This window comes from Phoenix dactylifera, unplaced genomic scaffold (assembly GCF_009389715.1).
Source record: "Phoenix dactylifera cultivar Barhee BC4 unplaced genomic scaffold, palm_55x_up_171113_PBpolish2nd_filt_p 000770F, whole genome shotgun sequence".
In the NCBI taxonomy this organism is placed as follows: Eukaryota; Viridiplantae; Streptophyta; class Magnoliopsida; order Arecales; family Arecaceae; genus Phoenix; species Phoenix dactylifera.
Window position 1 is genome coordinate 60,781 of NW_024068141.1, and position 11,606 is coordinate 72,386.

The 11,606-nt window shown below is 40.0% G+C and overlaps 1 non-coding gene across 1 annotated transcript; it reads right to left on the minus strand.

The window, feature by feature from the left end:
• Positions 1 to 6,922: 6,922 nt before the first annotated feature.
• On the minus strand, positions 6,923 to 7,028 carry LOC120107116. The gene has a single exon (XR_005509057.1). It is a non-coding gene; the product is annotated as a small nucleolar RNA R71 (small nucleolar RNA).
• Between the last annotated feature and the right edge of the window lie 4,578 nt (positions 7,029 to 11,606).

An 11,606-nucleotide genomic window follows, 5' to 3' on the forward strand; every position in this document is an offset into this window, starting at 1 on the left:
ATTTCCTCTATTTCAAAGACTTGTAAGTGGTAGCCTTGATTATACTCCTTTATGAGTAATTAAATTGGATCTGAATTGTGAAATGACTTCTTTTGTAAATTGATTTCATTTTCTCTATTTCAAAGATTTGTAGAGCCCATTTCAGTGGTATATTGAGTTGCATTGCACATCCTTGACCCCTCACTCCCAACCCTGATGTTAGTTTATGATTGGGTCGGAGTCGAGTGAGTGGTAGTCTTAATTATGCTCCTTTTAGTAGAGCATTGGGAGGGTGCATTATGGCATTCATGCATGGTTGGCAGTATCTGCAGGACACCTATAGTCGATGGGGTTGAACATCGGCCTTTGTGCACATAGTAGCCTTCTGGGTGGGCGGAGCCCAGTCCCTTCCTAGGGGGGACACGGCCCTAGGCGTAGGATCGGCCGGTCCTACTACTTATATTCTGCTTGCCGCCGGGCATAGTAAGACCCCGCGAGGTGCAGTATGGCTTTCCGTGGATGTAGAATTCCCGCGAGGGTGCCGTTTAGTATGTAGATGTGAGATGGATTTCTGTTCTGGATACTGGCCAGCATTTACATGATCAGTGTGGTATCTTATCCTGCATATGCATGTGACAGTGGGGAGTTGTTGCTGGTTCGCCTGGGGCGTAAAACTCACCTCCCGATAGCTGTCTAGCATTTACATTATCGATATGGTGTCTTATCCTGCATATGCATGTGACAGTGGGGGTTGTTGCTGGTTCGCCTGGGGCGTAAAACCCACCTCCCGACAGCTGTCTAGTGATGATTTACATATTGGTGTGGTGTCATATTCGATATATGCATATGGCAGTAGGGAGTTGTTGCTGGTTCACCTGGGGCGTAAAACCCACCTCCCGATAGCTGTCTAGTGATGATTTCAGCATATTGACACCTGATTTGTATGTTCCAGCATTATGATCTGTTGAGCATATTCATGAGTAGCATATATGTTTACTTGATTATTCCATATATGCTTCAGATGAGTTGATATTGATGATTTACTCCATATTCTCTATGTTGAGATCATGTTCATCTTGTTATTGATCTTGAGATTTCATCTCGAGCCATGATTATATTCTGTCTCATGTGCATAGTACTCTCTACTCCACTCACTGAGTATTTATATACTCACTCCCCAGTTTGATATTTTTGATTGCAGGGCAGGTATTGTATAGAGAGGAGCAGGATTAGTGGTTGCCTGCTAGCTGTGCCGCTCCATAGTATAGTATAGTATAATGTAGATAAAGGTTATACATTTTGGTGTATTATGAACCTTCTATTGTATATAGTGTATAGTTACAGTCATAGATCCTGTTGTGGATATGGGTTTGACCATGGGATGGAATGGAAACCAGATTTTTATACAGATGAGTTATATGCCTGAGATAATGTATTGATATATATTGTTCAGGTTCGTTATGTAACAGGTTATGTGATTGCTGCTCTGACAGGTAGTGTGTTGTATGTATTGAGATAATCCTGACAGGTCACCATAGGAAAGGTGATCATTTTGTGCATGCATCATGCCAAAATTTTCAGAATTTATTGATGGTTGATAGGTAGTAGGGTTCTACGTGGTGGCTGGTGGCCTTATGCCTACCCGCACCCTAGGACCGTCGCGGCGGCCCGCCGGGAACGGGGCGGGGGTCGTGACACCTTCCTCCCACAGATCACGCCATCATCCCGGACGGTCTAGCTCCATTCCGTCGATCCCGCGGGCCCCAAGTTCGTGATCAACGTCCCAGCCGCCGTGAAGCACCTCATCTCGCCGTCCATGACACCTCCAAGCCTTCCTCCACAGCAGATCCACGTCATCCTCCCTGATTTCCAGCAATCCCGCGTGCATCAGCTCCCGATCCAGCCTCCTCCACCTCTGCTTCCGCCGTGATGCAGCCGTGATCCTGCACACGACCGCAGACCGCGCCCTCCTCCTCTCCCGGGATCCATCGGTCTTCGGCGATCTATAAGAGGAGGACGGGAGGAGAGAGGAGGGGAGGTCGGTTGGGCCAAAGAACAGGGGCTGGGTGGTTGGTTCCAAAGAATAGAGGAAAGAGGCCACCGGCGGTCCAAGGAAACAGGGGAGCTCTTTTGGGAAGAAGAAGAAAAAAAAAAGAGAATGCTCTGTTTTGGTTTGAAAGAAAGAATAAAAAATAGAGGAGGGGAGAACGAGGAGTTTTCTAATTTCTTTATTCCTTCCTTTGTTTTTTTTTATGTTTTATTTTTGTAGAAGGAGGAGGCACTAGGCTCCAAACTTCATTTTATTTCTTTGTAATTATCCTTTTATGTAATCAGTACATTTATTATCATGCAATCCTTGTTCTAGTTCAAGTTAATTTCTGTTTTTTTTTAATGCAATCTTTTAATTCTTCTTTGATGCAATACATTAAATTTTCTTTGATGCAATTATGTTCTAGGCTTTGATCTTCTTAGCACTTGTCTTCATTCATTTTAATGCAAAAATTCTCCTTTGAATAGTTAAACATTTCATGAATTCATAAATACTCTTTGATTTCTAGGTACTTGTCTTTTTATAAAAAATATTCTCCGGTAGACTAGAGAATCCATCAACATCCTCAAAATAATGTTTTTTTTTAATAATTCAAAAATCGATTTTAAATCCGAGTGGAACGTTCTAATTTTTATGCAACTCCAATCGCCTCCCCGTGGATGAAAGAATGTTTGAAAATAAACCACGCAATAGCACGTATCCTGTAGGACAGTGATTACGGGTGTCGGTCCACACGGATTGGAGACAAGTTATTTTTCCTAATTAAAATTACTTCAAAAAGGATAAGCTAGAGTAAATGATAAAAACATAAGAATTAATATGGGTGTAGTAGTATGAATTATCTATGGAGAGAGGTGTTTAGGGCTAGAATCCACCGATGGATTCGTAGTGTGATGCTTTCAATGACTTAGATGCCGTGTATGATCTGATTGCTCTTAACTACAAGTTAGGGCAATCATACAAAAGCTGAAATTAACCCCACAGTATGAGTCATCTAAGCCTGGCACAAACCATCTTTTCTAAGGATAGGCATGGTCTGTCCTATTAGCATGATTCATCTGATGATTAATTTTTCAAAGATAAATCCGATAGTTGCATAGCAATCTCTTCCAAACCACAGGTATTGGATTCAATTTCGATCAACTAGATTAATTCATGCAAAGACTTTCTACAAGATAAACATCTTACATAAATTAAACAAGACATTTTAAGATCATAATTTCATTGAGTATGCAACTGTCTTACAACGCTAAAAATCAAAGAAATGCAACACAAATACTCATCCATGGCTTCATCAAACCCCTAAACCAGGGTTCAGCCACTCATGATGCTCGGCGACTTTGATCGGCTTGCTGAGATGCTCCACGCCATCCGCATCATTTTCTTTCACTAATTGATCCGCTCCCAGCCTCCCTTCATTCTCTTTTTTTTTATTTCTTTTCTCTCCCGAACAGAGGCTCCTCCTCTGTTTTTTTTCAAACCGTCGCCCCCCTTCTCCCTCTTCTTCATCTCGCTCTTATAGATCGCCGAAGGCCGGTGATGGATCCCCAGCGAGGAGGAGGGCGTGATGCTGGGAATGATCTCGGCGGAGGCTTGATTTCTGTTGCACGTGAGATCGCTGGAAAAGGGCGTGATCGTTGGATGCGGCTGGAACGGACTGATGGCGGAGGAGTGGATCGTTGATTGCAGCCGGCTGGGATCGCGGAGACTGGGATGGGATCGGATGCGCCACGGGTGGAGGAGGAGGCGGAGACGCTGGGATTTCGACGCGGCTTGGGTCGCTGATCTTGGAGGAGAAGACGCCGCACGCGGTTGATGGCGGAGGACCCGGGGACGACGACGACGTTGGGGCGTTCGGCTGGGACGAGCTCCTTTGATCGCGTGGGGGAGGATTGCATCGCGGGAGAGGAGGAAGAGGCACCGCGGAATCCGGTCGGTGATGGCGGAGAGAGGTGGCCGACTGCGAGAGGAAGAAGATAAACAGTAGATTCCCAATTTTTTATTTTTTATTTTTTATTTTTTATTTATTTATTATGTATTATTTATTATTTTTTTCTCTAACACTGTTCACATGAACAGTGTTTTCACGAACACTGTTCATATGAACAGTGTTTTCGGCATTTTGGTTTTTTTTTTTTTTTAACACAGTTCATATGAACAGTGTTTTAACTGGACACTGTTCATATGAACAGTGAATCGTGAATATTTAGTTATTATTATTATTATAAATTTTATATGAAGGCAGATAACGAATTGGTTGGGAATTGGCTTTGGATTTGAGGTGGGTCATGATCGTTGATTTGCTTAAACTTGTTCTCGAGCCCAATGTCTTCTAAATTTAATTATTGCTAAACTGCTTCAGACTGGACTCAACAGGGCTAAAAGCAGGATCGTGACTTAATAAGAGGGTTAATCAAATATTTTTCTACACAATTATAACTTTTAATCTAATCAAGACCAAAGCCCATTTAATTATAACCTTAGCCGGGTCAACACAATCTCCTTATATGTTTTTCTGTAGTTTTCATTAAAGATTGCAATCAAGAGAGAAACAAGTTCAGAATCTGGTTTAAGAAAAGAATTATTTACCTCTTACCATAATTTAAATTTAATTCAATGTTTATTCAATTTCATGGTAAAATATGTATTTATCAGTTTAAAAATATTGATAAGTGCTATGGAAAGATAACTAAATTATAAATTATTAAGCACTTATCACAAGGAGCCTCTGTTCGGGAGAGAAAAGAAATAAAAAAAAAGAGAATGAAGGGAGGCTGGGAGCGGATCAATTAGTGAAAGAAAATGATGCGGATGGCGTGGAGCATCTCAGCAAGCCGATCAAAGTCGCCGAGCATCATGAGTGGCTGAACCCTGGTTTAGGGGTTTGATGAAGCCATGGATGAGTATTTGTGTTGCATTTCTTTGATTTTTAGCGTTGTAAGACAGTTGCATACTCAATGAAATTATGATCTTAAAATGTCTTGTTTAATTTATGTAAGATGTTTATCTTGTAGAAAGTCTTTGCATGAATTAATCTAGTTTATCGAAATTGAATCCAATACCTGTGGTTTGGAAGAGATTGCTATGCAACTATCGGATTTATCTTTAAAAAATTAATCATCAGATGAATCATGCTAAATAGGACAGACCATGCCTATCCTTAGAAAAGATGGTTTGTGCCAGGCTTAGATGACTCATACTGTGGGTTAGATTTCAGCTTTTTGTATGATTGCCCTAACTTGTAGTTAAGAGCAATCAGATCATACACGCATCTAAGTCATTGAAAGCATCACACTTACGAATCCATCGGTGGATTCTAGCCCTAAACACCTCTCTCCATAGATAATTCATACTACTACACCCATATTAATTCTTAGTTTTTATCATTTACTCTAGCTTATCCCCTTTGAAGTAATTATTTAATTAGGAAAAAATAACTTGTCTCCAATCCCTGTGGACCGACACCCGTAATCACTATCCTACAGGATACGTGCTATTGCGTGGTTTATTTTTGAAATTGAAAGAACCGATCAATTTTTGGCGCCGTTGCCGGGGATTGCTAGCATAGTTATTTTTCCTATCATTAAAAAAAAATTAATTAATTAAAAAAAACTTTCAAAAAAATATATTAAAAAAAAAAATTATTTTCTATTATTGTTACTTTTCTTATCTTTTTTTTTCTCTACTAATTTTTTTTTAATTTTCTTTTGATCTTATTTGATCAGGAATCGAAGGAAAAATCTGGGATGATCAAAAGAGAACTGCTGGAAAAGGAATGCTGTAGAGGTTTGCTAAAAAAAAAATTAAATTGCTGGGAAATTTCTTTGGTAACCTCTAAACCTTTCTTATTTAAATTAATTATTAGCTTGAAATTTTGTGGTGATTGTTTGATTTTAATTTCAGCAAAAGTGTGAATGCATGCTTGATACACATACACAAATCAATCCGCACATAGTAAGGGCAATCACCCCAACAAGATAAGAGCCGGATTTCATCACCGGACTCTTGCCCAACTTAGGTGAACTCAATCTCACATAGTGTCACTTTAATTAAAATCAATTAGACGTTGGCTCCTAGGGACATTCGAGCTCAATAGGACGAAGATCACCGAAAGTTGCACCAATTTCGCTCTGTGGCTTAGTTGATGTCTAGGCAAGCTTTGTCCCTATAAGGGAGACAGTTCATCTGTTCGAGGCAAGTGGGTTTTAAGTGGGACCTTTGCGAACGCATCGTGACCCCTCCACTTACCTGGGAGCTTACCTGGTCAACTCGGTTCATTAGACCGGATTGGAGGCTTAGGTGCCCTCTTCAAACCAGTTAGGAGCTGTCTAGTGATTTTAGGACAAAGACTAGGATTGATATGCTTTTCTCTTTTATTGCATGCTTGATTGATCGAGTACTAGTGTATGCACGGTAGTCGTTCTAGAGTACAAAACCTATTACCTTTTGACCCTGAAATAGAACGAACCCTTAGGAACATTCGAGCTAAGATCAAAACATTAGGATCATCCCCACCTCTTAAGATGGCTGAAGAACAACCCAAACTCCTGAGGGAGTACTTTACTCCCACTATTTACACTTCCCCATCTTGCATTCGATTACCTGAGGTAGCAGCTGTACAATATGAAATAAAGTCTAGTGTGATCCAAATGCTCCATCTTTTTATGGGCTCACCAATGAAGACCCATACAAACATAGATGAATTCTTGAGATTTGCACCACTGTCAAGATTCAGAACTTCACTGATGATGCTGAAACTTAGATTATTCCCCTTCTCCCTTAAAGATAGAGCCAAACAATGGCTGAATTCTTTAGAAGCTAACTCAATTCGTTCTTGGGATCAAATGCAACAAGAATTTCTTAAAAAATACTTTCCCATAGGAAGAACGAACCAGTTTAGACGTGCCATTACAAGCTTCTCCCAAACTGAGGGAGAAGAATTTCATGAAACTTGGGAGAGATTTCGGGACCTAATCCGTAAATGCCCTCATCATCAAATACCTAAGTGGCAGCTAGTGCAATGTTTCTATGACGGATTGACTGAACGAAACCGTCAGATGATCGATGCTGCATGCGGGGGACTTTCATGCTTCAAAATGAGCATGAAGCATGGCAATTATTTGAAAATCTTAATGAAAACTCCCTCCACCATGCTTCATGTTCTCGTCAAGCACCCCCGAGTTCTCAAAGAAAAGGGACCATTTGTGAAATAAGTCATTCTATGGACCTGTCTAGCAAGGTAGATGCATTGTCCCATAAGATTGACCAACTGATGATAGGTGGGCATTACATGAACTCTTCCCAAGCACAAGTGTGTACTATTTGTTCTAGCCCATCCCACCCTATTCATGAGTGCCCTTCAGCGCCCCAATTCCCCGAACTCGTGCAAGAACACATCAATGCTGCTCAAACACAGCCTAGACCGGGTAATGACCCATTTTCCAATACATATAACCCGGGATGGCGAAATCATCCAAACTTTTCTTGGAAGCAGCAAGCTTCGAACACAGCCCAACCCTATTCCCAAAATTTTCAAAATCCTCAGAATTTTCAAACCCCACAAAATATTCATCCCTACCGTCCCTCGATCAATTTCAACACACTCCTCCTCCACCCCAAAGAAACACAGCCTTTGAGGAGAAAGTGTTGAACGCCCTTCAAGGTTTGGAAACCATTACACAATTGGTGCACTCTCACACGCAATCAATCGCCAAGCTAGAATCCCAAATGGGGCAACTAGCTAATGCACTGAACAAGCGAGAGGAAGGAAAGCTTCCAAGCCAACCACTAAGTAATCCTAGGGGACAATACATGGCTCAAGAAAATCAATAAATGCAATTCATCATGAACAAGCCAATGCTTTGACTACCCTAAGGAGTGGACGTGTAGTAGACAATAAGATTGGGGAGGACAACAATAAGGAAGATGAAGAAGAGGATAGAAATGTGTCAAATGAAATCTAAAACCTTCTTCTTCTTCTTCAGCTAGTCCACCTTCTGCCAAAACTCACATCCCAAAGGCCCCATTTCCTGAAGCTCTTACTTCACCCTCTCCATTTGGCAAAAAGGGAACTTCATTAGAAGAGATGATGGAGGTCTTCAAACAAGTTAAAATCAACCTCCCACTTCTTGATGCCATCAGACAAGTTCCCTCCTATGCCAAATTTCTCAAAGACCTTTGTACACAAAAGCGAAAATCTAGGACACATGTGCCTAAAAAGGTCTTCCTAACTGAGCAAGTGAGTTCTATTCTCCAACACAACACCCCTCCAAAATTCAAAGATCCTGGTGCTCCCACCATCTCCTGTGTCTTAGGAAATAATTTCATTGATCGAGCACTCTTAGATCTAGGGGCAAGTGTCAACCTTTTACCTTATTCAGTTTATGAGAAACTTGGGTTAGGTGAGTTAAAACCAACCTCGGTATCCCTTCAATTGGCTGATCGATCTGTAAAAACACCACGTGGGATAATTGAAGATGTTCTTGTCAAGGTAGACAAATTCTATTTTCCAGTAGATTTCATCGTCCTTGATATGGAACATGAGCCTAATCCTAAGAAACAAATCCCCGTGATCCTTGGGCGCCCTTTTTAGCAACAGCCAATGCATGCATCAATTGTAGAACAGGGGTAATGAACATATCATTTGGGAACATGAAGGTAAAATTAAATGTGTTCAATGCGGCGACCAACCCGCGGGAAAGTTGAGTGTTTTATGATAGACAAAATAGATGACCTCATAGAAGGAGATGCAAAAACTATCTCACTGTGTCTGGCTGAAGACAATAAACTTAGCGCTTGTTGGGAGGCAACCCAATTCTCTTAGATTTCTTTAACATTGAGGACAATGTTAGGTTTAGGTTTGGGGGTATTTTTAAGTATTTTTATTATTTTTGTTTTGTTTGCATCTCTTGCATTCGTTTTCACTTCATAATGTCAGGTTTATCAAAAAAAAAAAAAAAAATATTTTAAAAAAAAATGTGTTCATTTTCATTTTTAAATAAAAATAATAAAAAATAATAAAAAATAATAATAAAAAAAATTAAAAAAAAGTTTTTGTTTTAAAAAACCTAATTTCTATACATTAATGTGAGAATGATAAACACACAAGGTATATAAAATCTAAAAAGCCCAATGACTAGTCGGAAGTAATACAAATTTAAGTTCTTTTTATTAAGTCTCTCTTAGGGAGTTGTAAGCTAATTAATACTTTGGAATTTCACTACACACTGGCCGACCTTCTAAGGTCTAGGCTCGACATTATGTTGATAGTATAGTAGCAACCTTGGACCCTGATGAATCATACTTATCTAATCCAAAAAAAAAAAATCATCAATAAAAAAGGATTTAGTCAGGAACATCGAAAAGGGCTACCTATTGTCAAAGGTTAAGTGGGCTTGTGATGAGGACTCCGAGCATAAGTCCGTAGGGGAGTCTTGATGCCTGACACCTTGTGCCAACTGGTGTGAGAGTTGTCGACTGATTGCTCGTTACGGAGAAATCACCACAAGAGTAAAAGTACAATTATACATCTTTCAAAAAAAAAAAGTTCTGTATTGACCTTGAAAAAGACAATAGTGTGAAAGCCGTCGTTGTAAAAATTCGAGTAAACTGGAATATTACAGATAAAGCCCGTGAGGTACTAAAGTAAACATCCACAACTCTCGAAATCCTGCAGATAAGATGATTTTGAATCAGTGAGCAGGTCTTTTCGACCAATCCTTGGAAACTACTAGTATTAACAATATTTTGGAGATCCGAACCTTAGCTTGTGTACGGTCCAGATTTCACCGAGCACTCCAGTATAAAGTCTTACAACTCCCTAAACGGAAACTTAATGACTTTAACTTAGATTGCATACTAATCTAGAATTTGGGCTGACTTAGTAAATAAAACCGTGTGTGCTTTGAAATTCTTATCATTTATGTATCTTAAATTAGATTTTAATTAAAAAAAAAAGAGTTTTTTTTTCTAGCTAGTATGCACTTGGAATTTGAATTTTCATCAATCGAATTAAAAAAAAAAAAAAAACAACAACAAACAAATTAATCATAACAATAAATGATATTGAAGTTTGTGGGTATCTTCACTGGAAACCCTCACGAGACTATAACTCGTCCACTAGGGTAACCTAGGGGTTTAAAGCCTTGTTGCATATGGTAAATGCAATCGCGATGCCTGCGAAAGTGAGTTAGAGCTTTTCTTTAATTTTATTTTGCTCGAGGACTAGCAAAACATAGGTTTGGGGGTGTGATAAGTGCTTAATAATTTATAATTTAGTTATCTTTCCATAACACTTATCAATATTTTTAAACTGATAAATACATATTTTACCATAAAATGAATAAACATTGAATTAAATTTAAATTATAGTAAGAGGTAAATAATTGTTTTCTTAAACCAGATTCTGAACTTGTCTCTCTCTTGATTGCAATCTTTAATGAAAACTACAGAAAAACATATAAGGAGATTGTGTTGATCCGGCTAAGATTATAATTAAATGGGCTTTGGTCTTGATTAGATTAAAAGTTATAATTGTATAGGAAAATATTTGATTAACCCTCTTATTAAGTCACAATCCTGCTTTTAGCTCTGTTGAGTCCAGTCTGAAGCAGTTTAGCAATAATTAAATTTAGAAGACATTGGCTCGAGAACAAGTTTAAGCAAATCAATGATCATGACCCACCTCAAATCCAAAGCCAATTCCCAACCAATTCGTTATCTGCCTTCATATAAAATTTATAATAATAATAATAACTAAAATTCACGATTCACTGTTCATATGAACAGTGTCCAGTAAAACACTGTTCATATGAACAGTGTTAAAAAAAAAAAAAAAATGCCGAAAACACTGTTCATATGAACAGTGTTCGTGAAAACACTGTTCATGTGAACAGTGTTAGAGAAAAAATAATAAATAATACATAATAAATAAATAAAAAATAAAAAATAAAAATAAAAAATTGGGAATCCACTGTTTATCTTCTTCCTCTCGCAGTCGGGCCACCTCTCTCCGCCATCACCGACCGGATCCCGCGGCGCCTCTTCCTCCTCTCCCGCGATGCAATCCTCCCCCCGCGCGATCAAAGGAGCTCGTCCCAGCCGAACGCCCCAACGTCGTCGTCGTCCCCGGGTCCTCCGCCATCAACCGCGTGCGGCGTCTTCTCCTCCAAGATCAGCGACCCAAGCCGCGTCGAAATCCCAGCGTCTCCGCCTCCTCCTCCGCCCGTGGCGCATCCCGGATCCCATCCCAGTCTCCGCGATCCCAGCTGGCTGCAACCAACGATCCAGCTCCTCCGCCATCAGTCCGTTCCAGCCGCATCCAACGATCACGCCCTTTTCCAGCGATCTCACGTGCAACAGAAATCAAGCCTCCGCCGAGATCATTCCCAGCATCACGCCCTCCTCCTCGCTGGGGATCCATCACCGGCCTTCGGCGATCTATAAGAGCAAGATGAAGAAGAGGGAGAAGGGGGGCGACGGTTTGAAAAAAAATAGAGGAGGACCTCTGTTCGGAGAGAAAAGAAATAAAAAAAAGAGAGAATGAAGGGAGGCTGGGAGCGGATCAATTAGTGAAAGA